Source organism: Ochotona princeps, chromosome 7 (genome assembly GCF_030435755.1).
Source record: "Ochotona princeps isolate mOchPri1 chromosome 7, mOchPri1.hap1, whole genome shotgun sequence".
Taxonomy (NCBI): domain Eukaryota; kingdom Metazoa; phylum Chordata; class Mammalia; order Lagomorpha; family Ochotonidae; genus Ochotona; species Ochotona princeps.
This window is the reverse complement of record NC_080838.1, coordinates 75,380,505-75,407,067: the sequence shown is the minus strand read 5'-3', so window position 1 is coordinate 75,407,067 and position 26,563 is coordinate 75,380,505. Positions and strand designations below refer to the sequence as shown.

Here is a 26,563-nt window from a genome sequence, read left to right as displayed (position 1 = left end):
CCAAAATGAAAATTTAATCATACAGATAATTTTGTTTTTCAATTTTTTGTTGTTCTTAAGTACATCAAAGCAATCCACTTCTGAAATATTAAAATCAGACTAGAGAAGATATTAAGCAACTCATTTTATCTGAATTTGATAACTGCTTGATATGCAAATTGAACTCAAATATAGCTATGGGCAGAGAAAATATGTTGTGATTCAGAAAAAGCTTTTGACTAAACATAGTTTGTCATTTATAGATTATTGATTCTCACATATTTAGATATAATCCAATAAAATATGTATTAAGACACACACAAGTCGCAATGCGTAGAAGCAGGGATTTCTTTGTATTACCTTCTGGGATTTTCCCTGTGAAGTGGCACCTCATTCTCTCCTCTTGTGGCTTTTTTAAAACAAAATCTTGTTGCATTCTTTGCCTCCATACCAGAAACTATAGTTTGTTATAATACAACTTTTAAAATTGGACAAATTAACCTTCTGTTTATTTATTATTGATGATTAGAAGAGTGGCCTGATTTATTTTCCTAGCTCAAAGAGAATGAAAATTTTGTGTAGGTCCTGGGACTCAAATCAGAGTAGGAAGAGCACCTACACGTTCATAACGGAGAAGGAAGGGAGAGGAGCCGAGGCGGTGCAGTTCCCATTTCCATTGCTTGAAGAGATCAAATGTCACATCCGCACCGCACAATGCCCAACTTGTGCACTTTATAATGTAGTCCCCTTTTGCTTATGTCGACTTAAATTCATTTAGAATATTCCAATGATGTCAAACTGTTTAAAGAACGTGGGATTGCATCAAATCTAGCATTTCAGAAGGCACTTCAGGGCTGTACAGTTTGGAGACCACATTAATGATTACGGTATGTTTTCAGAATGTAGTGTCCTCATAAGATCCACTTAACAGAATTTATTTTAAAATGATTTTTAGTTTTCTTTTACTTTTTACCTCTCTGGTTTTCTGAAATGCACAGTGATACATAAACCCAAATATATAAACTGAGGTGATCAAAAAGATTATGAAAAGTGAAACCCAAGATGTCTATTTGATGCAAAATTTGAAATCTTTACAAGTAAGAGGATTATAAAAATATGTCTAGAATGTATTGTTTATCAAAACAAATGTATTTTTGAGCTGTCTTTTCCTTCAACTTTCTCAAAGTACCATTACGCATCTGTGTTGGCATTTGGTGGTATAGAAAAAGTAACATGGCTTCCAAGAGGCCACCCAAAGGAAAAAGTGTTCTGGAAAAGCGCAGAAAGGAGGAGCAGTGTCTGGGAGTGACGATGCAGAAGAAAAGGTTCCTAAAGGTGGTGGCAATGCATAAAGGTCAGACATTCCGTGTGAAAACATGGCAAGATTATGGAAGCCACGGAGAGGGTGAGTCTGCAAGGATATTCAGTGCAGTGGCCGCACAACAGAGTGAAGATAAATCCAGCATGAGGAGCCTGGGGTTGGATGGCCAGAGGGTCCATGGAGGGACCATTTCAAGAAGCAACATTTGCCTGACTTATAAGTGGAATGGATAAGCCTGTGTTTACAGAACCACCAGTTTGGCTATCCTATTATTATGACTGAAGAGAGGAAAGAAAATAATAGAAATAAAAAAGGAAAAGAATACAGTCATTATTCTCAAATCTTAGATTTTAAATGAAATATTTTTCATATACTCATATATATACATATATTTAAAAACACAAAAATTTACATTCTACACAAAGGGCTTGGAACACTAAAACTAAAGATATTTATCAAAAATGTCATCTGTTTTTGCAATATTAATTCGTGTAAAGAAAGGCAGAGAGGAACACAGATGAAAAGCAACAGAGAGAGTGGAAATTGGGAGGTCAGCATTTGCAGAGCGACTTCATACTTGCAGCTTTTGCTAAAAGCAGAACACAGTTTCATTAGCGCTCCACATTTGTTGTCATTTGACTTCATATGAAGATACAAACATATTTTGGGGCCAAAATATCGAAGAATGGTTTTAGTAATCTTGATTATATTTTAATGATATCAAAACTGTATTAAAGCATTTATAATGACTATTTCACAAGCAATTATCCACTAATACATATAATGGAATATATATTTGTAATCTTAAGATTTTATGTATCATAATAGAATGTCCAGTTAGAAAAATAATTTTGTGATGAGTAAATTAAGGTAGATATTTACTAGATATATTCACTGGATATGCCTAGAGTTTTAGGTTGTTTGGCTCTGAAATTCCAAATTAGGAAATGATACACTTGCATAAAATGCCATGAGTTGCTGGTAGTTTTAATGAGACAAATTATGACAGGTATAAAGAAAATATTTTGCTCCTCCTTTAGGGATAGCTAACCTTTCTGCTGGAATTTCATATATTCGTTGTGACCAATTAGCAGTAAATGTCTGTGGGCCTGGCTAGAATATGCTATTACATTACATCAACAGAATATCTCTGCTCTCCAATGAGCGCCAGAGGGTGATTCACAGTCCTGATAAACCAATTTATGAGGATTACAGAAATACTAATTTTGAATACACCAGAAGGTAGACCATTTTAACAAAGCACTAAATCTTGGTATTTGTGTCTAGGTAGTTAAATATGTGAAATTAGGTTTAAACCCTGCTCTTGACTCAGTAAACATATTAAAGTCGAATTCTGGAGTCAAAGTATGAACAATTGAAAAAAAAATAGAAATTTAGTCTTATGAAATGGTTATATTTTTTCTAAAAGCCTAAAATAATATAGAGCACATTACATTTCACAAAAATCTAGTCATCCTTATTTAGAAAGTAATGAAATAAAAGTAAGTCCATTTTGTACCAAACATACATTTTTTTTTCCGAGTAGAGAAGTTTATTTAGTTTGCCCATACTAAAACTAACCTCTGACCTTTCAAAATATGTAGTGAGAAAATCTATGCCAGAAACATCCATTTATAAAATATCATCATAAAATATGTTTTTAAATGTACTGTGAAAATCTAGTTATTAAAACATCATTAGAGACATTTTCCCCAAAATCATTGGCTAATAAAACAATATTAACAGTTTTCCAACATGTCCTGGAGTTTGTATTTTTATTTGTATTTTAAGGCATATCTCATAACATCTGATTTGCTTTCTAAATGAAGAAAGCTCTTTTAAAATTCTTTCAAATAGACAAAGGCTGTGTTAAACACTTTGACGACCAACCGTGTCAGTGGCATTCAGAGTTGGTGTGATGGATCTCAGCCTGTGAGGTCTTGTGGCCTCATGGTCCAGTGAACCTAAGGGGAACAACCAATCTCCTGCTGAAAATCACTGAGTGGTCCAATTCCCCTGTCCACTGTTTCTGAATTTCCGCAGCATAAATTCAAGAATGCTTGTTTACGAGTGAGGAGCAACTATGAATGTAAGAGCAAATGAGGAAACCAAGCGGGACCTTTTTAATTATCCTGGTTGAGCATGCTCAGTTTCTGGAGAGCTTCAAGCACACAGATCGCCAGTATCTTCAATCTCTGTATCCAAGAGGAAAAGGTGAAAGAGAAATAATAAACCTGAAAAGCCTCCAAAGGTATCAGTAGTGGGAAGCCAAGTTCCTCCTCATTGGTGAATATTATCATTTCTCATCTCTTAGTGTTTTCCACAGATTGTCCTTAAAGACATTTGTATTTAGTGCTGGAAAACTACAAGAAGTTACTTAAGTAATTGTTAAAAAAAAACCATAAATGATTGACTCTTACTCCAGAGATGATGACTAACTTTATCTGGATGTTAATCTTGGATATACAAATGAAAAAGAAAAAGGGAAAAACATAAAAAAAAATACCTGTGTAATTCCAGTGAATAAGCAGAAAAGAACTGCTAAGGGAGTTGGTGTCTGGTCAAGTTCCTAGCAATCCCATCCCTGGGATATGGTAGGTGAGGGTTTTTGCCATCGATCCCAGTCTTCTACATGGAAAGCTTGGATTGGATTCTCAGCTGCTGCCTTAGGTCTGTGTCAACTCTTGTGAACAAATGAGGAATGAATCAACAGCTAAAAGCCACCTCTATCTTACTGTTTCAAGTAAAAAGAAAAACTAACAAATTATCCATATAATATGTGGTTTATCAAATTCATGTTGATCACAGTCTATTTTCTCATGACTTTTACATAATTATTTTCAAAATTTTACTGATGTACTCTCTGCAACTTTCTGGAAAATAAAAATTATCCTTCCCTTTTCCTTAAAAAAATTCTAAATTTTACTTATCAGAATATTTTAGAGATTTATTTGTAGTTGAAAGGTAGATTTGCAGAGGAAAGCAGAGATAATGAGAGAAGGTCTTCCATCTGCTGGTTCACTCCCCCAATGGCCATAATGTATGTAACTGAGCTAATCCAAAGCCAGGAACCAGGAGCCGTTTCAGATCTTCTACGTGGGTTCAGGGTTCCAGGAATATGGGCTGTCCTTGATTCCTTTCACAGGCCATAATCAGTGAGCTGTGTGGGAAATGGAACAACCAGGAATTTAACTGTTGTCCATATGTGATGTTGGCACCACAGGAAGGCAGATCAGCCTCTTGAGCAATGGTATTGACTCCAATCATATCTTAGTTTAAAAGACAATAAAGGATGTAATTTATTTAACATATTTTAATGTTTTAACTAGATTTTAACATAAATTGTCTCTCAGCTTCATCCAATTAATAGATTAAGTGGGCAAACTTTAATATTATCAATTAAACAATACTAGCAAACTATGTCTTGATGATATATATAGTATTATAGATCTTTATAGCCTTATTTTTTCATGCTTATCACTACATCTAGGTAAAAGTGTATTTTATAGAAACTGCATGCTTCCCACAAAAATTCACTTTCCAAAAAATGCAACAGGGAGGGCAAGCTTGAAGCTAAAACCTGGAGGGATTTGAAACTCAGTGCAGGCCTCCCATAAAGGTGCTAGGTGGGACCTCACTCTTAACATGTCTTTGGTGCTGCTTGTAACTCAATTTTTTTCTTCTACTCATCTGTGGTTTGCTTGATATATATCATGCAATTACCATTCCATAATTTGCTCAATCTCTTTCTGTATTTGCAAACAGTAACTAACTGAACTGTTTTCAACTTTCTTAAATAATTTTTGCATTTAATTTTTGCTATGTAATGTATAAAACTTATCAATATGTTTAAAAACTATCATACAAAATGTATCAGAAATTAATAATCTTGTGCATTACTTGTAATGTAGATATAGCGACTACTAATATTTAATATGCATTTTTGTCTTTTTTTCTGTTTATTTAGAAGTTGGTTTATTGCGACAGACATCTGACACAATAGTCACAAGAGTTAAAACATTTCTTACAAAGCTGCATTAACTCTCAGAGTCCCTGATTTCCAGTTTTGCAATAATCATATCCCAGGATCTGTGATCCTGGCTGAAACACTCGAATCCCTGCAACCCAGGGTGTTCTCCAGATTCAGTTTGACTCCCAGCTTCTGGAAATATCAAGTCTTAACTTTTCACAGTATTTGGAGAGTAAACCAGCAAAGGAACGACTGCCCCACTTGGTTTCTCTTTCCTTTTTCCACATCTCCTTGAAATAAACAATTTTTGAAGTTTAAAACTGGCTTACTGGTAAACCACAAAGGTAGGAACTTTTTTCTTTGGCAGCTTGTTTTCTTTAAAAATTTCTTTAAAATTTTAATGTTATAATTCATTCTCTTAGCTCTCTAGGAAATACAGTTTCTCTAAAAAATAATATAGTTCGTTTTCTTTTCAATGTCCGGCTAAATATGGCTTGCTTGTCAGCAGTCACAAACAGAAAGATGACTAACACACTGACGTTCAAAGCCTCACCCTTCCTACAAGCACCTATAATTCCATTACCCACTTTCTCCATCTTCCTTCGATTATCCCAGTAAGTTTACCATGCCTTGCTCCTCTTTTGTTCCAACTGGACTTCAAACAGTTGCTGTTCCAATTCCCCCTTTCTTGATCCTTCATGGATCCCATCTTGATTGTGATTAGTTTCCACATTTGTTAATTATATTTTCATAATTCATTCTGACTCTATTTATGCTTTTCCTACTATACCATATAAATGAACCACTATTTATTTCTCCAAGCAATGGGTTAATTACATTTGCTTTGGTTATCAATTAAAAATGACAAGATAATAATTGACGCTACTAAAACATAAATCAGAACATTGTATTGGCATGTGATCTTCTCATTCTTTGCAAGGCTTTTCATTGTTCCCATGAACAAGATAAAGGGAATATGTTTATGCATATAGAAATTTAGCTTACTGGTGACATTGTCTACCTCCATTTCCTCCTTGGGTTTTTGTCAATACTGTGGTTCCAAAAGACATTTGGTTACTTTTCCCGTTTAATAAGCATACACTGCATTTCTTATCTCAGCGATACACGAGATACTGGTATTCACACTGCCAAAATTTACCTGACATTTCTACCCTCTTATTTTCACAGGCTCTGTTGTCTGATTCTACCCCAGACAAATGCAAGCTGCTCTAGCATGTACTTCTGCTAGAGTAGAATAATCTAACATTGAACCAGAGTACATAGAAGTTTCTCTATTCCATCAGAAATACTCTCATCATGCATCTAAGTGATACATAAAAACTTAGCATACTTGAATTACCAGATCTTTCTATGAGAAAATCTGACCAATTATTTTTTAATCATGCTCACAAAGTATGCAGCTTAAGAATTTGAAAGGAAATTAGTTTCTCTGCTTTAATTGGAGCCCTACCTGGGGAGAATTAATTGAGCAAAAGTGCAATGGCTAGAAACTGGAACTCGGTTTTCTTGCTTTCTGTGCGTGGTGCCTGTACTCTGGTGAGATAAAGCCGAGAATCCACTGCAGCTGTCTGCCAGGGCTGCTCCGTGTGCACCCTCATGTATCGCTGTGGCTTGAAGCTCCTCGCCCACGGATGTTCAGAACGGTTGTTCACACTGCATGTTGAGTCAGCTGTCATACAGGACAAGACAGCAGTTGCGTTGTATTTATGAGCCATACCACAAGTCTCACTCTGACTAAGTATTGCTGGTAAAAGCAGTCTTAAGTAAGAGGAGAGAACAGTAGGTTCATTTCCTCATAGGTATAGTGTCAAGGAATTTCCACTTATGAAAAAGGAAGTGTTTACTATTTGAACTGCACAGCATATTTTAAATGAGAATTCATATATTTTTATGTTTCAATTTTAAAAAACTTCAAGACCACATGAAACTAAATGTAAACAAAAAATTTGAAACAATATTTAGGTACTGGATACATTTGCTGTGTGATATATTTTATGTACAAAAGAACATGAAGTAGCATCCTTTAATATTACGAGAAAGAATGGTCATACCCATGGAGCCCATGAATGAATTAACTTCTGACTCTGGGGAATAATTTTCATAGGCCAGGCTATGTCAAAAACTACATGTAGACTTACCTTTTACTTATGTTTTCTCATATTCAGAATTCATCAAAGAGATGCTCAAGTTTTAAAGTGTTGAATGAGGAAATATTAACAACACGGCACATAAAGAATGCTGCAATATTTTAATAATTTCTGAAACATCTATTTTATGCATGTGTGCCTTTTAAAATAATGCTCAGGGCATGAATTACAAGAAAATATGACAAGCCAACAGCATAATTCCTTGTTAAGCCATATATCACCTTAGCATGTTTCAATAATAAAATAAAAAGTCATGAAGTAGCATTATTGTTTTCATTCTGTTGATTGCAAAGTTCATCGTCCTGCAGGGAATATTGAAAAAATTTATGATTTCAACCTTTAGCTTAGCATTAATGTTATTGCCCAGCTCTGGGATTACAAATAGCTATCTGTTCCCAACTTAACAACAGACAACCTTTACAAAAGTCATTTAATATATTTTGCCTTTGTGAGGGAAAGGAAAATTTATTGTCTGAAAACTATTGACAGAGCATGATAAGAAAATATAGTGGAGAAATAGTCATACAATTAACAGAAATCAACTTTACTTCTATTGTATCCATTTAGAAAATTAGCAGCCTCAAATTTTTCAACAGACAGAATTTTTCATGTTGAGAAAAAACATGTTACTTGAGTATTTTATTCTACAAAATTACTAACCAGTTTTACATATTTTGAAAACATGGTATTGTAATACTTATGCAGTATGAAATAGTTTTAAAATAGACTTGAACATTTATGTAATGTATATCCTATTTTGAGGATCATGGTGATAATGAAGGTGAATTTGAATGCTTCTAATCATCTGAACTGAAATATTATATTTATATAAAATTACATTTGGAATGGCATATTTGTATCCAATTATTCAAATTTTATGCAGTTCATAATTAATGTACTTTCATTGTACTGATAGACCTATAATTACAACATGAAATATTAATTTCTTTGCTTATTTTTGAAGACATAACTAGGTAAATTAATTGTTATCTGTAAATGTGTCAGTTTTTCTCCCTTGTTGTACAATACAAATATTATAATGTCAGCTAAACTAACATGGACGCATAACATATTAATTTCTGTAGGCAGTCATCTGGTTCAATACTACACAAATAATGCTACTTCACCTCAAGAATGAAGGATAAATTTCACAGTACAAAAATAACTAGTTTACTGATTGTGTGATTACTCCATGTGCACTTCTAGTAAAATAACACCTAGGCTCTCAACAGTGCAAAGGGTAGAGTGTGAAGGTGCTGTCTTCTGTGATCCAGGACATTTGTTTAACGATGACAATATGATGGGCCTTTATGTATCATTTGCACAAATTCACATTTCATTATTTTTAAGGAAAATTATAACATGTATCATTCTTACAAAGTGTATCTGTATGTGGAGAAGGAAGTAAGTATTCTTGCTACCTTATCGTAGTTCACTGTTCAGGAAATTTTGTAAATGAAATACAGCTCACTTAGAGACATTATTTCAAGGTATATATTAATGCTTTGATATGGGACAAACATTCCAAAAAGCTTTTTATTTTTTTTTCGTGGAAATTCTTTTAAATGGGTCTAAGAATTTTATTTATCTATGCAACTAAACCAAACAGCATTCTATTGCAAGCACAATGCACAACAGTAAAATATGAGTTATGTTTGAACAAAGGTACACACTTGCAAAACGAAATTCAGACATATTTTTTGCAGCACAGCCGCCACGATTCTTCAGTATTATCCCTTTTTTTTTTTTTTTTTAAATGCAGAATAACAGAAGAACACAGGGAGGAAGATAGAGAAGCAAACCTTTCACCCACTGGCTCACTCTCTCAATGAATGCAACAACCAGAGTTGGCCTGTTCTGATGCCAGGTGCTGGAGCTCCTGGATTTGCCCACATGTGTACAGCGTCTAAGGACCTGAACAATCCTCCGCACTTTCCCAAGTCATTAGGTTGGAACTCCCAAAATGCAGTACTCACTGGTTGGAGCTGGATCTGCCAAAGCCAGAAGCCAAGAACTCCCATTTTGTGTCGGCCACGTGGTGGGGGCGGGGGGTTGCTGAAGCCGGGACTGCTGTCTCAGACACACTGGCAGGGAGCTGATTCTGAAGCTGAGTGCTGGAATTGAAGCAGCACACTAACACAGCATGCTGGCTTGGCAGTGGAGGCTTGACCCTTTGTGTCACAATGCTGATCCCTTGGTTATTTGGAAATGTAAACTGTGGGAGCCAGAACTGTGATGTACTGGATTCACTTGCCAGCATGACACAGGCATTCCCTGTGGGCACGGGTTCATGTCCCCAGTGCTCCACCATCATCTTGCCTGGTCGCCAATGCAGCTGATGCAGTTGCCATCTGGGGTGTGAACCAGCGAATGGAAGATCTCTCTCTCTCCTTAACTTTGCCTTTAAATAAATAAATAAATAAATAAATAAATAAATAAATAAATAAATAAATAAACATGTTAAAAGTAATTCAAGTCAAGTATGATCAATAATTGATCCAAATGAGGCTTTTAACTTGAACAACACCCAAATGAAAAGTTTTCATGTGGCTCATAAATAGAATTTTTATTGTTGATTTGGAATTGTAGGTTGAAGAAACAAAAATTTAGGCAAGAGGTAAAAATAAATATAGCTAACAGATGTGAGGTTCTAAATATGAAAACATATTACACTGTGCATATCCAGTCCTACAAATAACCAATAAAGGAAGGATGGAAATAAAATGAAAGTCTCTCTAAGAGCTTGAAGGAAATAAATATACTGAATTTGTTTAATTCACACTTTTCAAACTTTAATTGATCAATGCGCAGTTATGTGAATTTTAAAATATGTTCGATGTCAATTTTGATATGTAGATTGCAAATAATGCAAAGCTTAAGTGTTTGGTAGGAAAATTTATTTTGATTTGGGATAAATGTGCTAATAAAGGGAAATTTTAGTTTTATTCCTATTTTGGAGATTATTTTAAACAGGTCTAAGGCTTTATATTTTTCCTAAATCAGATATTAACAACAGAATAGTATGAGAAAAATATCATGAAATGCAATTAGAAAAATTTACGAAATTTACCTAATTTATGGTATATGTGCAAGTGAGTATGTTGTTAAATGACTTTTAGAAAACTAAAATGACTGAAAAACATTCACATTGAAAACTTTGGTACAAGCCTTTATGAAACTAATAGTGCTTTGTGTCAGTTTAACAACAATGGCATGAACTTTGTTTAAAGGAAGTTTTTTTGGGTGGCTGTACAGTGAAAAGGGAGTGGTTAATCAGATCAGCAAAAAGGAGAACTGAATCAAACATGTGAATGGGCGTGAAGGAAATCAAGAAAACATGGCAATATCTTATTTCAGAATGTCTAAATGACTATCTTTAATGCATTACTTGCAAGAACTTAAAGAACAAGGTAGTTAAATGATTAAGGCCAACAATGTTGGTGATTTTTTCTGATGAACTTTCTGCTATTGATGGAGTATATTTTTAAAAATTAAGTGGCTATGAAAACTCATATTCAGAGATAAACATAAAATAATGAATGGGTTATCAATAACACAGTTTTCCAAGTTTATAAAAAGTATTAGGGCTTTAGATCAATTAATGAATTTAAATAATTATTTCATTTAAAAATATATTCTGTGAAGTACCTAATAGTAGACATTATTAAATGAAAAACACAGATACTTTCACACATTTTATTATCACATATGAAATAAAAATAACAGTGGTAGAAACTCATAAATAAACATACTAATACAATAACAGATTTTGAAACATTGATAAAATTTAGTTAGTTGTATTCACAATGAATATTTCCTGTCTCCAGCATTGATTGTCAGGGTTCATCTGTGGTGGATGACGCATGATGAGATTTTTCATATTTCATTTTTGAGACATTTTTCACTCAGGAACTTTCAAATTGTGTCATTAATTCATAAGATTATGATTTGTGGTAAGACATTTGTAAAATGTGATAAGATGTTTCCCATAATCTCTCTTTCAACACATCTTAACAGTGAAAAAGAATCACTTCTAATTGAAGGGTATCAGAATCTCCTCGAAGGCATAGTTAAATTAGTTTCAAATATGAATATATCATTTGGACATGTATTGAGGTCTAACTAATTATGCCAGAACTGCTGTCAATTCACAAAATATGGTTGTTCCAAATTGGTAGAGGAATGAGGAACTTGCTTTAAATGAACTCTCAATGAAACTGTTAAGTATAACTTGATAGTATCATACTAGATTTCCTACCATTGCCCATGCCTACAAGGCCATGAATCACCTAAATAGCACAATTTTCGCCTTGTGAGGGCTGCTGATGAATTATGCTATTGTAAAAATAATGGGGATACAGTATATGATGGGGGAGAATGGAGAGGGTCGAAAGGTGAAGGGGGAAATTTCCCTACCTAAAAACTATCAAGGACAATAATAATAGTTAAAAATTACCTAAACATGAAAAGAAAAACAGAACAAAAACACTTCCCTGCAATGCTGTACTCACGCTGGGGCTGGAGTGCACCAGGGTGGAGAAGGCAGTGGCACCTATGAGCATGTATGTGGGCTGGGTCTAGGGGAAGGGTGAGCTAAACTAAGCCACAACATCCATGGTTGCTTCTCAGAGCTGGAGTGGATGTGGGTTGAGCTGGGCTAGGCTGCAGCAGAGCCTGGCACGGGCACAAACCAGGGCTGGCGTGTGTCTGGTGGGGGTTAATAGGAGTCACCTCGACTAGGCCACAGCATCCTCTGGTATGCTTGAGGAACAGGATTGTGGCAGGACTGGGCTGAGCTCCAGCACTGGTCAGTTCTTGTGAGATATGAGGCTGTGATATTTCTGACCAGGCAGCTGCATACACAAGCATGTGTACTGGCTCTGGCTGGTACAAGGGACAGACCAAACCTGACCCTGAACTGGTTTTCATACATAAGAGTCAAATCTGAGCTCACCCCAGGAGAGGTTTCTTGGTGGAATCCCCAACTAGACAGCTGGTCTCAGACCCCAGACACATCAGAAAATCACAAGATGTGCTGTGTGACCTTGGAGTGCAAGTGTCAGCTCTGGGCCTCCTCAATTGCTGACAGCATGCTTGGAACCACATAGCGGATATTATGGCCATCTCATCTAGGCCAGCAGGGAACAGAAATTGTCTCATCACAAGAGTAAAGGCAGAACAGGTTGGATGATACTCCAGGCCAAGCTAGCAGTGTGTCCCTGGGTCTTTGGATGCATCAAGGTGGATTTTGTCAACCAAAGCCCTTGGAAATATTTTCTCAACCCTAGCACAATTAATCCAATGACACCTCAGAACCATCAAAACCACTCAATGAACAGTCTCAGAGGAGTCTTCCCTGCATCAGGGTCTCTAAGGCAGCACAGGAATGCGCCCCATCCATGAGTGCAGATGTAGCTGAACAGCAAAGAGCAGCCCTATTTCTCTCCACCCCTGCGGACACAGAAGAAAGAAAAAATACTCAAACATTTGTCCCACCACATTCCTCCATACCTGATCCTCTCCACCCTAATCAGAGGCCAACATGGGCATGCATCCCTCTCAACTATGTAAACAATACTGAAAAGAAAAGAACAAATCAGAAAAGAGCCTCTATTCTAGCAGATATGCCACTATAATGCCCTCTTCTTTATATATTTTATTATATGCTCATCATATACCAATTTTAAATTATTTTCCAAACATAGAAATGGCCAGAACAACATTTTTTAATTTATTTAATTTGGTTAAAGCAGAGAGAGAGAGAGAGAGAGAGAGAGAGAGAGAGAGAGAAACAAGAATCAGAGAGATGAAAGGAGTGACAGAAAAACTTCTAACCATTGGTTCATTCCCCAAATGTAGACAAAACTGTGTTTGAACCAGGCTGAGATAGGAGTCCAGAAATAAATGTAGATAATCCACTTGTGTGATGAAGAACCAAGAGTTTGAATTCCCACCTGCTAGTTCCAGCGTGTACATTAGCAAAAAATGGAGTTAGATATGAGGGAAAATTTAAATCCAAGTCTTCACTTGCAAATCATGCAAATGCCATTCGTGAGATCTTAGCCATAATGCAGTGTTGCTGCTTTGCGTGCATGACGTTTTGGAGGAAAGTACCTCAGCTTGAATGAAAATGTCCTCACACAAAGAATCAAAACACAATAGTTGATACCAACTAATTTGGGTCTGCTATTGTGTTTTCCAATGGATTGCAAAGGCGGATAGTGTCTTGCAGTCATCGTCTAGTTTCCAGTTCCATAATCCATTTGTCTATTTGGTCCATTTCCTTTTAGGTTGTAGGACGCAAGCATCATTGATTTTCCATCATACGAAACTGAGACAAATAAAACTGGACAAAATTAAATCTATTCCTACAGCATGGATTTCTATGAAGTACATTATATTTAGACAAGTCTTTTATACTTCTCTATCTCCCTCAAATAAATAAAAATAAGTGCATGACATGTCAAAAGAGAAAGAATGAGGAATATCTGTGCTATAATAGCTTCCACTTGTCTATGGCCAAGAATCACCACAAATGGTTTCAACTTTCAGTGGTGCAAAGAGCCACTTTGGAGAGTTATTATGTGGAGCAGCTCTTCCAGTCCTCCTTTTGAGGTCGTGAATGCTGGACACATGTGTGATGATGGTGCCTCAGGAGACACTGCCTAAGGGCCAAGTAGGTCTCTATGCTTCTAACTTTCATTCATATATATATATATGTATATAAGATTTCATTTTTTTATTGGAAAGGCAGAACTACAGAGAGAAGCACAGAGACACAGATATTTTCTGTCTGCTGGCTCACACCCCAAATGGTCATAACAGCCAGAGTTGAACCAATCTGATGTCATCAAAATGTCCAACTTACTTTATACTACCAAAAGCAATTTACAGATTCAATGCAATGCCAATCAAATTACCAATGGCGTTCTTCTTATATCTAGAAGTACTAATGTTGAATTCATATAGAAATAAAGAAACCCATATTAACTAAATCAATCTTAAACAACAAAATTAAATGTAGAGGCATCCCAATACCAGATTTCAAGACATACTATAAGGTAGTTAAAATCAAAACTGCCTAGTTGCTTGGTACTGGAACCACACAGAAATGCAGACCAATGGAACAGAATAGAACTTCCATAAATTAAGCCATTCATCCAAAGCCACTTACTTTTTGACAAGTAAATTGAAATCAGTACTGGAAGAATGGATAGTGTCTTCAAAAAATGCTACAGGAAAATTGTACCCATATGTACAGAAGTATAAAACAAACCACCTACCTTATGCTTTATACAAAAATTTACTCCAAAAGAATCAAGCATGTAAATCTACATCATGATACCATCAAATTTTCAGAGGAAAATATCACCGAACTGAAAAAATACAGGGTAAGCGAAATCTTCTTGGAAAAAAAAGAAGCATGGGTAATTAAAGCAAAATAAATAAATGGAATCACATTGAACTAAAACCATCTTCACAGCAATGGAAACCCTCACCATAAGAGTTTGAGGAGATTTCTTAGAGAGATGAAAATTGATATATCACATGACCTGATACAGAGTAGTACATATAATATATATACACTATTTTATAAAAAATATATATCATACATATATGACATATATTATTCTATATATAATATACAGGATATATGTAATATGTGTATACTATATGTATGTATATATACATACATATACAGGTATACTATATATATAAATATATATATATATCAGGTATCTGTGATACCTGAAACAGAGTAGTATATATAATACATATTTTATACTATTATTTATATATATACATATGGAAGAGATTCATACATATGGGAGAGAAACTGACATTTTGAAATTTGAATATTATTTGCAACATTTATCTATACTCTTGAAGAACAGGTTTTTTTTCTACTTTTTGCATGCAATATATTTATAGCATTTTTTAATGGAGCAGTAAGCTTATGATTATGAAGTGAATTTGAACATGCTATTGTGGAAATTAAAAAGGAAGAAGAAGAAGAAAAGGAAAGATGAAAGAGGATAGAAATCTGGCAGGAAAGAGGAAGGATAAGTTGAAACGTATCGCTGTGCTTCTGTACCTGTACCGTGAAATACATAGAATTGGTTCACATTAAATGAACGAAATAATTGAAAATATATTGTAAGGGCATGGCACTGCCAAATAGGAATGGAAGCCAGCAAACAAGGGACCTCGAGAGTCCTAGATGGGCTGCACCTGCAGTATCACTGCACAAGGATAGGGTTCTAGGGGAGGGAGAGGAACTTCGTTCTCAGGAAAAGCCTGCGGATGGGTTTCTGCATTTGAAGCACGCAGTGCATGTGGTACCATCTACTCTGCTGATTTCTGTGCAGGAGGGTAGATCATGTACAGGCGCAAATTACTAATGAGTCAACCTGTTCCTAGCAACCAGATAGGGGCCTCAGATGCCTCTGCAGAAGACCGAAAGATAAATGGAGCCCTTGCTTCCACCATATCATGGTCACTGCAGTTTAAGGTAGGTGTGTTTGTTTGTTTGTTTGTTTTCCCTACTTTTGTTCTTGATCCTCTCTGGAAACTGCTATGTATGGGAGATCTCCATGGTGAGTTTTTCTAACACAATATTGGAAGATACTTGTAAGACAAATGCAGTGAAGTGTAGAAGCCTAACTGTGGATTTTGGAGTGGGAAAGAGCTTGTGTGATGATGGATGGAGTGTGTCACCTCTACTGTGATGGTTGTATATTCATTGTAAGTCACATTAATAAGATATATGCTGGAGATCAATGATTTTTTTTTATAAGCATGGGGCAGTCTATCATCTCACCATGTTTGAGGAACAACACTGCTGTCTTCCGTTTCTAGGGAACACATTCTTTGGAATTTGTCTCATTCCAATTTTGAACATGCCAATTGATAGACTTTTCTGTTGTAGAGGCCAATGAACTCTCAGAGCAGTGATGCTCTGCAGGAAACACGGCCTTTGCACTGATTGAGAACTATCTGCTTCCTGAGATGGACCCTTTACATGACGTAGGGAGAGATTTCTGAACCTCGGCTATGCAAGGCCTATGTCCCTAACCAGCAGGAAGTCACTGCAGTAGATGTAATGAAATTGCAACATGCACCAGTCTTAAAAATGAGAGTTGGAAATCTCAGTGCGAGGAATGGGAGAAGATAGTGGGCAAAGGGTGATGCGTTTGAAGCCAGGCTTCCCTTGCCGTATGTATAACTTCCGGCCTTCTTACTAACCAGGTGATAACCCCCACAATGTATTTCTACTAGTATGGTACTGGGGGATGCTATCTTATAAAACTCCCATTTTCAGGCTCATAGGAGGTCAGAAAATGGGGAACCGCAACCTCTCCCTTGCTGTGGACAAGAGATGCAAGTAGAAACAACTCTATTAAGCATTTACCCTTCCTGACCACTCTACCCCTAAACAGGGCCCACCTGTACCTATGATTTCTTTTTTTTTTGCTTTTAATATTTACTTATCTGTACTGGAAAGCAGATTTTACAGAGAGAAGGAAATACAAAGAGAAAGATCTCCCTGAAGCCAGGAGCCAGAAACTTCTTCTGTATCTCCCACATGAATACGGAGTGCCAAGGGTTTACATCATCCTTGACCGCTTTTCCAGGCCACAGGCAGGGAACTGGATGGGAAGTCGAGCAGCCGGGACAGAAACTGGCATCCATAAGGGATCCCAGTGCATGGAAGGTGAGGATTTAGCCACTAGAATATCATGCTGGGTCTGTACTGATGGTTTCAAATTGTTTAAATTAACTTTAAATAACCCAAAATATCAATGAAAATCTTACAAAGAGTCAGCATCCTATAATCAAGTTATAGGAAACAGTTTCATTGTAAGTCCATCTTTGTATGGAAGTAGAGATCCATATTACATTGTATCCTCATATCTGGATATGTTAGTCTCCATTTCACAGTTACTGTACATCTGCCATTGTCCATGCCCGCAATGATGGTCATAAAACTGTGTATGAAGAACTATACTTTAGTAATGATATAATGGAACTAGGCAGGGGGAGGAAATTGGGGAGGGGATAGGGAAATCCCAGGAGCCTCTTTAACTGTATCATAATATGATAATAATAATAATAAATAAAAAAGATTAAAAAAAGAAAATCTTACAAAGAAAACATAGAGAAAATATAGAATAAATTGCTTTTCTTTACTACAGATTGTAGTTAAATATTTTTGGACTCTCCATATCAGAAATTTTAAATACAATTATTTTATGAATTCTAATTAAACTGAACTTTAATCGTTTTATTGTAAATATAACATTGATAACTAATGTTAGATAAAAATCATCTAAGTTTGATGTAACTCTAGGAAAGTAAAAATATAAAAGAACAAAGTTCTACAGCATTTTATTCAAATTAATGGTGCCAAGCAAGCTAAAATATTCATGTGTTCATAGCGTATTAATTACTGACGTACTATGGTAATTACTCAGTGTTAAACTGGGCAGCCAGTCATTTTAATTACTTTAGTAAAGAGGGGATATATTGTATAAGTGTTATCCTTTGAACAGTAAACTTGCAATATCTCAATATCTATGGGAAAATAAACAAAGGAGAATTTTTTTATAGACTTGGATTAATTTGAGCTTTGCTTCCCATCCTGTTGTCCTCTGAATTTATTATCAGTGACACATAATTGTCAATAATCTCAGTCTAGAAGCCAACTAATAACACAGCCTCCTTTCCTGATATATCTTTAAGGGCATTTAATTAGAACATTATGATGCAATAAAAAAACAAATGGAAACACTCAAAGTCACTTGAGAACTTCTCTCATGATGTCTTTTCATATAACACTTTCCTGAGAACTAAAGTCTATCCCATTGACTTCAGATCAAGTGGGTTTTAGTAATTAAAGACAATAGCAAGTCAAATCTAGTATCAAAGAATAATGGCGATCAATAAAATTGTTCTTGAGTTAAAGTGGTTCTATAATATTGTCAGTTCTACAGTAGTACCCAAGATAATGCATGACTGTGAGATAGTTTGCTTTAAAATTATGCAATTTGAAACATTTTTTCATAGAATTGCTTTATACTATGTTTCTTTGTTCTATGATATTTGTTTCTTTTTATTATTTTATTGTGATTTTTTTCTCTTATACACTAATATCCTTGTGTTAGGAATGTCGTTTTATTAGCTTATTGACAATCATATTTATACAAATGTTGTATTTGTTATATTTTTAGTGGATCTTCATTTCCAGGAACTCCATTCAAATCCCCTACTTGCATGGTAAGCTGGCAATCACACTGAATCATCACTGCTACCTCTTTGGATGTGGAGCCAAGCATCAAAAATAGACACCTAAGACAGGATACAGGTTCTTAACAGGTGTCTCCACCAATGGAACAAAATCCTGAATCTGAAGAGTATGTTATACATACTCTTCAGTTCTTTCTACTACATAGTACTTTCTACTTTCTACTATATTTTGATGATGTGGATCAGAATGAATGCTTCATGATTTTTTTGACATTTCAATTGTGTGAATGCACACAGCAGAAACCATACTTTAAATTTTGACTTTTTGCATTTTCTAGGCCTAGCAATATAGGACATGACTCTGCATCATATGGTGCTTTCATAGGCTGATGCATCTTTTCTGAGCATGTCTAAGACAGGCACTTCCAAGCCATCATTTTATATACATCAGATATGTTAAAATCATTTTCAATGTATCATATTTCCAACATGAAATGGCTTTATTGTATATAGAAGCATTTGCAATTACAGAGAATAAAGATAAATATTGCAATATAGCAACTTCAAATAGAACTATAATGGTGAAAGCAAAAACATGAACTATATGTGATAATTATAATTTTTATCTCTATGTATAAGCCTAACATAAAGTTCTTATCTATTATCCCTACACACACACACACAAACACACACACATTATTTCATGCAACTTGGACCTCAGCTTGAGTTCCAGTCATAACAGATGAGAATAATAAATACAGTATTCAGTTAGAATTTACCCCATTGAGAACCTATTGCTATTCTTTCAGTGATGAACAGTGACAGATTTTTTTTTTTCATTAAGAAAAGCAAAGTAATTTGTTGGAATTTTTTGTCTGCAACACCATCAGTTAACAAATGAACTGTGCTGTCAAGCTGGATCATTTATTTGACATGCATGACCAATGGATTTTTTATCATTGCAAGAGCCGTTGTATAAATTTGATACATAAAATGTCAAACAGGTTTTGCAAAGAGCTGTTTTTATCTTTCAGTGGTTATACTGGATTGGATTTACCATAACTATAATATACACATAATATACAGTTATACCAGGACTTCCGTAAGCTGTCCTTGAGATAAAATTAACAGCCAGCTGCTGCCTACAGTCTTGATACTATAGCTACTTTCCATGCCCACTTTTCCACTGCCAATCTGATAAGCTTTGCATTGTTTATCTCATTGCCGTAAGATCCTAATGCCCTTTCTCAACGTAATTAGTGTCCTCTTCCAATGACAAAATTCATTGCTTATAGTTCTTCTTCCTGTGGTGAAAAAATTGCAGAGATGTTTATGTGATTATATTTTCCTGATACAGGCAGTTTTCGTTGACTTTGCAAAGGCAGCGTTCTTCAGCTCTGCTCCAGCGATATAAATAAAGAATAATGAAAACTTTCACATTTTGTCTCAACCAGCAGGAAACGACGCTCAAACCCTGAGGGTGGACTGGGAATGCCGGGCTGCTAGCCCCTGGGCTGCTGGCCCAAGAAACACAAGGACACAAGTACTTGGTGGAAGAGAGTGCCCCCTGCCCTTTATTTTACTCCTCATATATATACCTTCTTCTCTAGGGGAGGAGGGAGAGGGGACGGGTTTTCTGGAACTAATTATCCTCATTGAAACAGGGAAGGAACTTATCATCTATATTGAAACAGGGGAGGAACTAGTTATTTGAACAGGAACAAGGGTAGAGGTTCTGCTCTGCTTGCCTTGCACGGATATTCTGGTTGCAATATCCTGCTTGCTGTGGCCCTGCTTGCCCAAGGTAGGTCTTGCAATGCAACAGGTTGTCAGGTAGGCCAACTCTAAAGCCCGTAAGTCTGTGGCTCCTAACAACATTTAATGTTACTAAAATTTTCTGGTATTTCATTCTCTCCGGATATCATCAGCATACAGTATGGCATCTCAACAGATTTAAAACTCAACCAACAAGAATTGTCCTTGCAAACTGTCAGCTGAAATTACAATTGCAGGTTTATTTTTAATTCAGCTAATCTGGATAAACACACATGATAAGAAGAATATTCTGTATACTGAATGTATTGTAATTTAACCCTTTATAAGACCAGAATGATATTGTCCCTTGTTAGAATACCTGGCTCTGTCTTCTGACTCCGTGCTGCTGCTCATGTGGACTCTGAGTGGCACTAGGTGATTATCGAAGATCCTGAGAGCCTCTTAGTAGCACTGGAGACCTGGGCACTGAGTTGTCCAATCCCAGCTTGTGTCATACAATGTGCTTATGCCTGACCTTGTCCTATTTAGGACTTTGTGAGTATTTGAGGATTAAATTTTTAGACTAAGTCAGCAGGAAACAGCTTGCTTACTCTTTCAAATAAATTTACATAATATTTCCAGAAAAAATAAAAGAAGCACTCACCCAGATCATCTGTAACTATAGACTTTATAGTCATAAGCACAAGTTATGAGAAAAAACATTTTGAACACTTACTGCCCCATTTGAAAAACAGAGTTATAGGGAGGATGAGAGAATTTGAGAAGTACCTTCCATCTACTCGTACACTAACAGAATGGCCAGAAAATCAGAACTGGGAAATCATGAGGTCAAGAGTTTCATCTCATTCCCATGTGGCAAGGTGGCAAGGTGGCAAGGGCCCAAGCACAAAATTAACTGGGAAATTTATCCAAACCATAAAGTACAGGAAATAAAACACAAAATAGATGAAGGGCATGACATTTAACTATGAATCTTCTGAATAGCGTAAGAATCAACAGAGTGAAGAGATATCAACCAGAGAAAATCTGTGTAATTATCCGTCTGACAGGGGGCTGCTAAAACATGAAAAAGACAAAGACACACATCACTGACAAGGATGTAGAGAAAGAGAAATTATGTACACTATTAAGGGGAATACAAATTAACGCAGATATTTGGCAAATGATATGGAACACCCTCAAAATAAATAAATAAACCCTCAAAATAAACTATCATCCAATCCAGCATTCCTACTACTAGGTCTGTACTTAACAAAAATTAAATCCATCGGTCAGAGAGATACTGGTACTCCCCTGGAATGTCACGGGATTATTATGCCTAGATGCCAAGAATTAGAATCATCTATGCATTGATAAACTAATGACTGAATGAAGAAAACATGATTTATACACACATTATGAAGCCCAAAAAGAAGGAGTGAAGTGTTATAACTCACAACATGGATGGAGTTAGACACCATCATATGAAGTCATGGAATTCAAGCACAAAACCAAAGATGAGTGCTGTATTGTCTTATATGTGAAATGTGATAACTGAATCTGGCAGGAATTGTAGTTGACAGAGCGTAGGAAGAGAGACAATTGGGTACATGGTACTTATTAGGTTCTAGGTGATATTTACCTGTAACTAAGTCCTGATATTGTATTGGATGATAATAGGGTCACTATAAATAATGATAATATCTTGCATGTTTCTCTAAAAGTAAATTGGAGGAACCTGTTTTGACTGATTGCCTCCAAAAAATTGAAAGTGTGAAATGTCTGCAGAAGTGTGTCTATCCTAATTGGATGCTGTACAATCTGTACATGTATCGAAACATCATATGTTATCTCCTAAATACGTGTAATTATGATGTTCCTGTTAAAATGAAATAAATGAAAACAGTATAAAGCAGAAACAAAATCTTCAGGAACATGAACACTAAATGGTTCAGTAAATTAGGTGTATGATATAAAATTTGTTTCTTTAGTTATATTTAGCTTATTTTAAAAAATCAAACAGCTAAATGTGATATATCCTAAGGTTGGAAACTATGTTTTACATATTTATTTGAAGAGTGGTTATATCTGTAACAGAGATGCCACCAAATTTAACATTTTTATTAATTTGATTTTATACATTTGAGTAATTACTTGCTATGTTTGCATATTCTCCTAGTAGAACTCCCATGTTACAGGAAGTTAAACCAACAATACCAGGGAACTATGTTATAACATATTCTATCAAAATACCATTCTCCTTTTCAAATCCATGTTTTTCATTAAGCAATATTTCTGTCATCTAAGTATTTAAAGCAAAACCAAGCGAAAAATAACAACAGTAAAGAAAAAACCTGATTCGTGATTCTAGCAAAAGGCACCAGAGTATAATATTTTCACGCAAATGATGATGTAAAATCACACACACACAAATACCCTCTGACCTCAAGTAACAAAACCAAAACCAACAGGAAATGTGCGGCTGAAGTTTCTCGCAGCTCAGCAGAGAAAGGTGATGTCAGGTTACAGTGACTTCTCTGGTACCTGAGTGCTTGACCACGATTTTTCCAAACTCACCTTCACTCCCAGCTCCTCAGTGATGTCTTCTTTGAACTTTGCCTCAGGAAAGTATTACGATATTTCATGTTGTTCAAAGTACTTATAATCTGAGATTGCCTAATTAATCTCATAATTATTGTATCTACACAAAGATGTTGATGTTTAGAGAGTATGACTGATTGCAGGCAACAGATCTAAAATTTATCAGTGTGCTCTTTGTGTACAAAATCTCTAGTGTCAAATGAACAATTAATAGCTAAACAAGTTGGAATGAAATTAATAAATGCAAGCTATAAAATGCCACTTGTTTGAAGATAAAACTGTTTCAAAATAATATCTAATGTTAGCTGCTGTAAGTAAATAATATTTATTATCTCATTCAATTTTTACAATGGCCAAATAAGTGAGGAACAATTGATATTCTCACTTTATCTATTCAGAAATGGAATGATAACTTTAAGATGTTATTCAAAGTCACGATTTGTCTGAAGTCAAAGGCAATAATAGCTTGAATTTTGATTTAGATAGATTTTTTTAGCCATTTCCTATTACTTTTTTCTCAGTTCACTATCAATAGGATGCATTTTGAAAACATTAAGTAATATTCTAGATTATGTGGAAATAAATCAGAATGCAATAAACAGAATAAAAAAGTCAGATAAGGAATGGTCAAATTTGGATTCAATGACCAAATGTTTTCAAAATAGGGCTGTGTAATGTGATGTAGTGAGCTAACTGCTGTTTGATCCACCAGGGGCTAACATGGCTGTCCTAGTCAGAGTTCCAGGTTGCTCTACTTGCAATTCAGGTTTGGGGTATGCTCCAGCATCCATCTGGGGTACCTGGATATAAGTGCCTGGCCCCTGATCTTAACCTAGCCCAGCACTGGCCTTTGTGGCCATTTGGGGGTGAATCAGCAAATGGAAAATTTTTCTCTCTCTCCCTTTTATTCTAATTCTGCCTTTCATATCAATAGAATAAATCTTTATGAAGACTAAAGGAGAAATTATTTTAATGACATATAACCATAAAGATTGAGTACTTGAAAATACATCAAATTCCATGCAGTAAAAATGCATTATTCATCAAGACATGAAGTGAATATAAGAGAAGCAAATTAAAAAGCAAAATCTTTATTGTGTTGACACATAATTTTGCTGAACTTGGTAGATTTTAGAATAATCTATACTGGCTTATAACTCTAACAAGGCCTTTGTCAACAGTTGAGGTGCAGAACAGTTTTAGGAGGGGTGTGCAGAGAAATCCTCCATCCCCTAGTGAGGGGTAACCAATCGTTGTGTTCTATCTAATAAGGTATATGTGACTTAATTTGAACTGTGGTAATGCAACAAGGTGGAGGAATCCACCGTGGGAGGAGGGTACAGGGAGGGGATGGGGGAATCCCAGAGCCCATGAAACTGTGTCACATAATGCAATATAATAAATAATTTTTTTAAAAAAGCAAAATCTTTTTGGGCTCATCAGTGAATGGCTCTAGTTAGCAAAACAGCACTGGGTCTTGAGCACTCAAAATGAATATACTTTGTACTTCTAAGCAGCTGTATTGGTAGAGCTAAGTTTCTCTACTTTGCCTTGTGTTGCCATGGTGATCCTAGATAATTTGAAAAATGAAATTGTTCTTATACCCAAGAATATTGTACAGCTGAAGGGTCTCCAAAGAGGTAATAAAAATGTGTACTATGAAAAATATAAAAGGGTTCAAAAATATTACCTTCAAACTACAATTTTTCACTTTATTTGACCATAAACATTCAGAAGTACTCTTGTGTATTTGACAGATGATATTGTTGGATTAAGAAAGGGCCCATTTGTTTTGACAATTTTTTCTTCCAAACTACTTTCACTTCTGAGGGGAAAGAGTTTACAATGTGGCTGCTAGGTGGTAGTAGGATTGTATATGGGAAGGAGCATAATTTAAATGGGAATGAGCCTAATTGAATGTGGACATCACAAAATGAGAATTAACTGTTTAAAAAGAGAAAACTGGGCCCGGCGGCGTGGCCTATCGGCTAAAGTCCTCACCTTGAACGTGCCGGGATCCCATATGGGAGCTGGTTCTAATCCCGGCAGCTGCACTTCCTATCCAGCTCTCTGCCTGTGGCCTGGAAAAGCAGTCGAGGACGGCCCAATGCATTGGGACCCTGCACCCGCGTGGGAGACCTGGAAGAGGTTCCTGGTTCCCGGCTTCGGATCGGCGCACACCGGCCGTTGTGGCTCACTTGGGGAGTGAATCATTAGACGGCAGATCTTCCTCTCTGCCTCTCCTCCTCTCTGTATATCTGACTTTGTAATAAAATAAATAAATCTTTAAAAAAATAAAAAAATAAAAAGAGAAAACTAAAATAGCTTGATCTTTGTTCATGATCGGATTATTTAGGTTGAGCAGTTGAATGTTCAGAACAAGACAATTTTTGGTTTCATGGATTTGATAGTCGCAGCCTCTTTTAGTGACAAAAAATAAGATTAGATTTTGATGAACTTTTTCTAGATACTTTTAGTGGTTAGTAGTCTTGTATAAACAATCCGTGGAAATACTTGTGAGGTCTCAGGAGTTCTGTTTAGGAATGAATCGTTAAAGGAAGATTTGCATGCATACTTGCCCCAGGAGGGAACTGAAGTAATACCGTTACTATCCTTCTATCGGGAAACAAGTCAGTCATGATCCCTCAGCCCCTGCAAGGATAGGTAGGCTTGGTCATTCTAGGAAAGATGGTCTTATCAATGTCTCTTAGTGAAAATATTGACACATAATCCTGTAATGAAGACAGCACAGCAATTGTTTGTAAGTGCCATTCCTAAAACTCTTTAATCTAAAACTGTCCTACCAAGTTCATTGCTTTATAACTATTATGCCTGTGCGACTTTTGGTATTAGTATAAGAAAATGAAGTTCTTCACTTGACAGTTAGCTCAGACAATGTTATAGTAAAAAAGTCCAGTAGGTGATAAGTAATAGAATTTAGGAGCATTTTTTGCATGTCTTAAGAAGACATGTTTATATTGCACTTCTTTCTTAAAATTCCTGTCATATAAAAGGGGGAGCAGGTGGAATTTGTTTTCCTGTATCTAGCCTGCTTCATACAAAATGATTTTCTCTCCCAGTTGCTCTAATTTCCATGCAAATGACAGAATCTCATATATATTTGTGTGTATATATATTTGTGTGTATATATTTATGTGCCAAAATTAAGAATCCTTTTACTTTTATTATGTAACTATTTTGTTTCAACACACATGGGGGCTTTCCACATGACAGATTCTCTCAAAGGCTTCCCATCGAGAAGTTTGTGCTAATGTCACTACTTGTTATGGAGAATACAGAAGCTCACATAGCATTGCTCCTGATTACACTAAGTGCCAACATGGATGCTAATTCCACGTTTCCTAACATCAATAGCCATATAGTTAGTCATATTATTGAGCTTCCTTGATTTTCTGTATGTAAAATGTAAAATGCTAGTTCTTTTCAAAATCTACCAAAATATTCTAATTACTGGTTACAAAATGTGTTTAGTTAGTTCGTCAATTTTCACTACTTATTGAA

At 35.7% G+C, this 26,563-nt stretch overlaps 1 pseudogene; it reads left to right on the top strand.

Annotated features, from left to right (window-relative positions):
- The first annotated feature begins 1,212 nt into the window (after positions 1-1,212).
- Positions 1,213-1,658, top strand: LOC131480728 (peptidyl-prolyl cis-trans isomerase NIMA-interacting 4-like; annotated as a pseudogene).
- Positions 1,659-26,563: the final 24,905 nt, after the last annotated feature.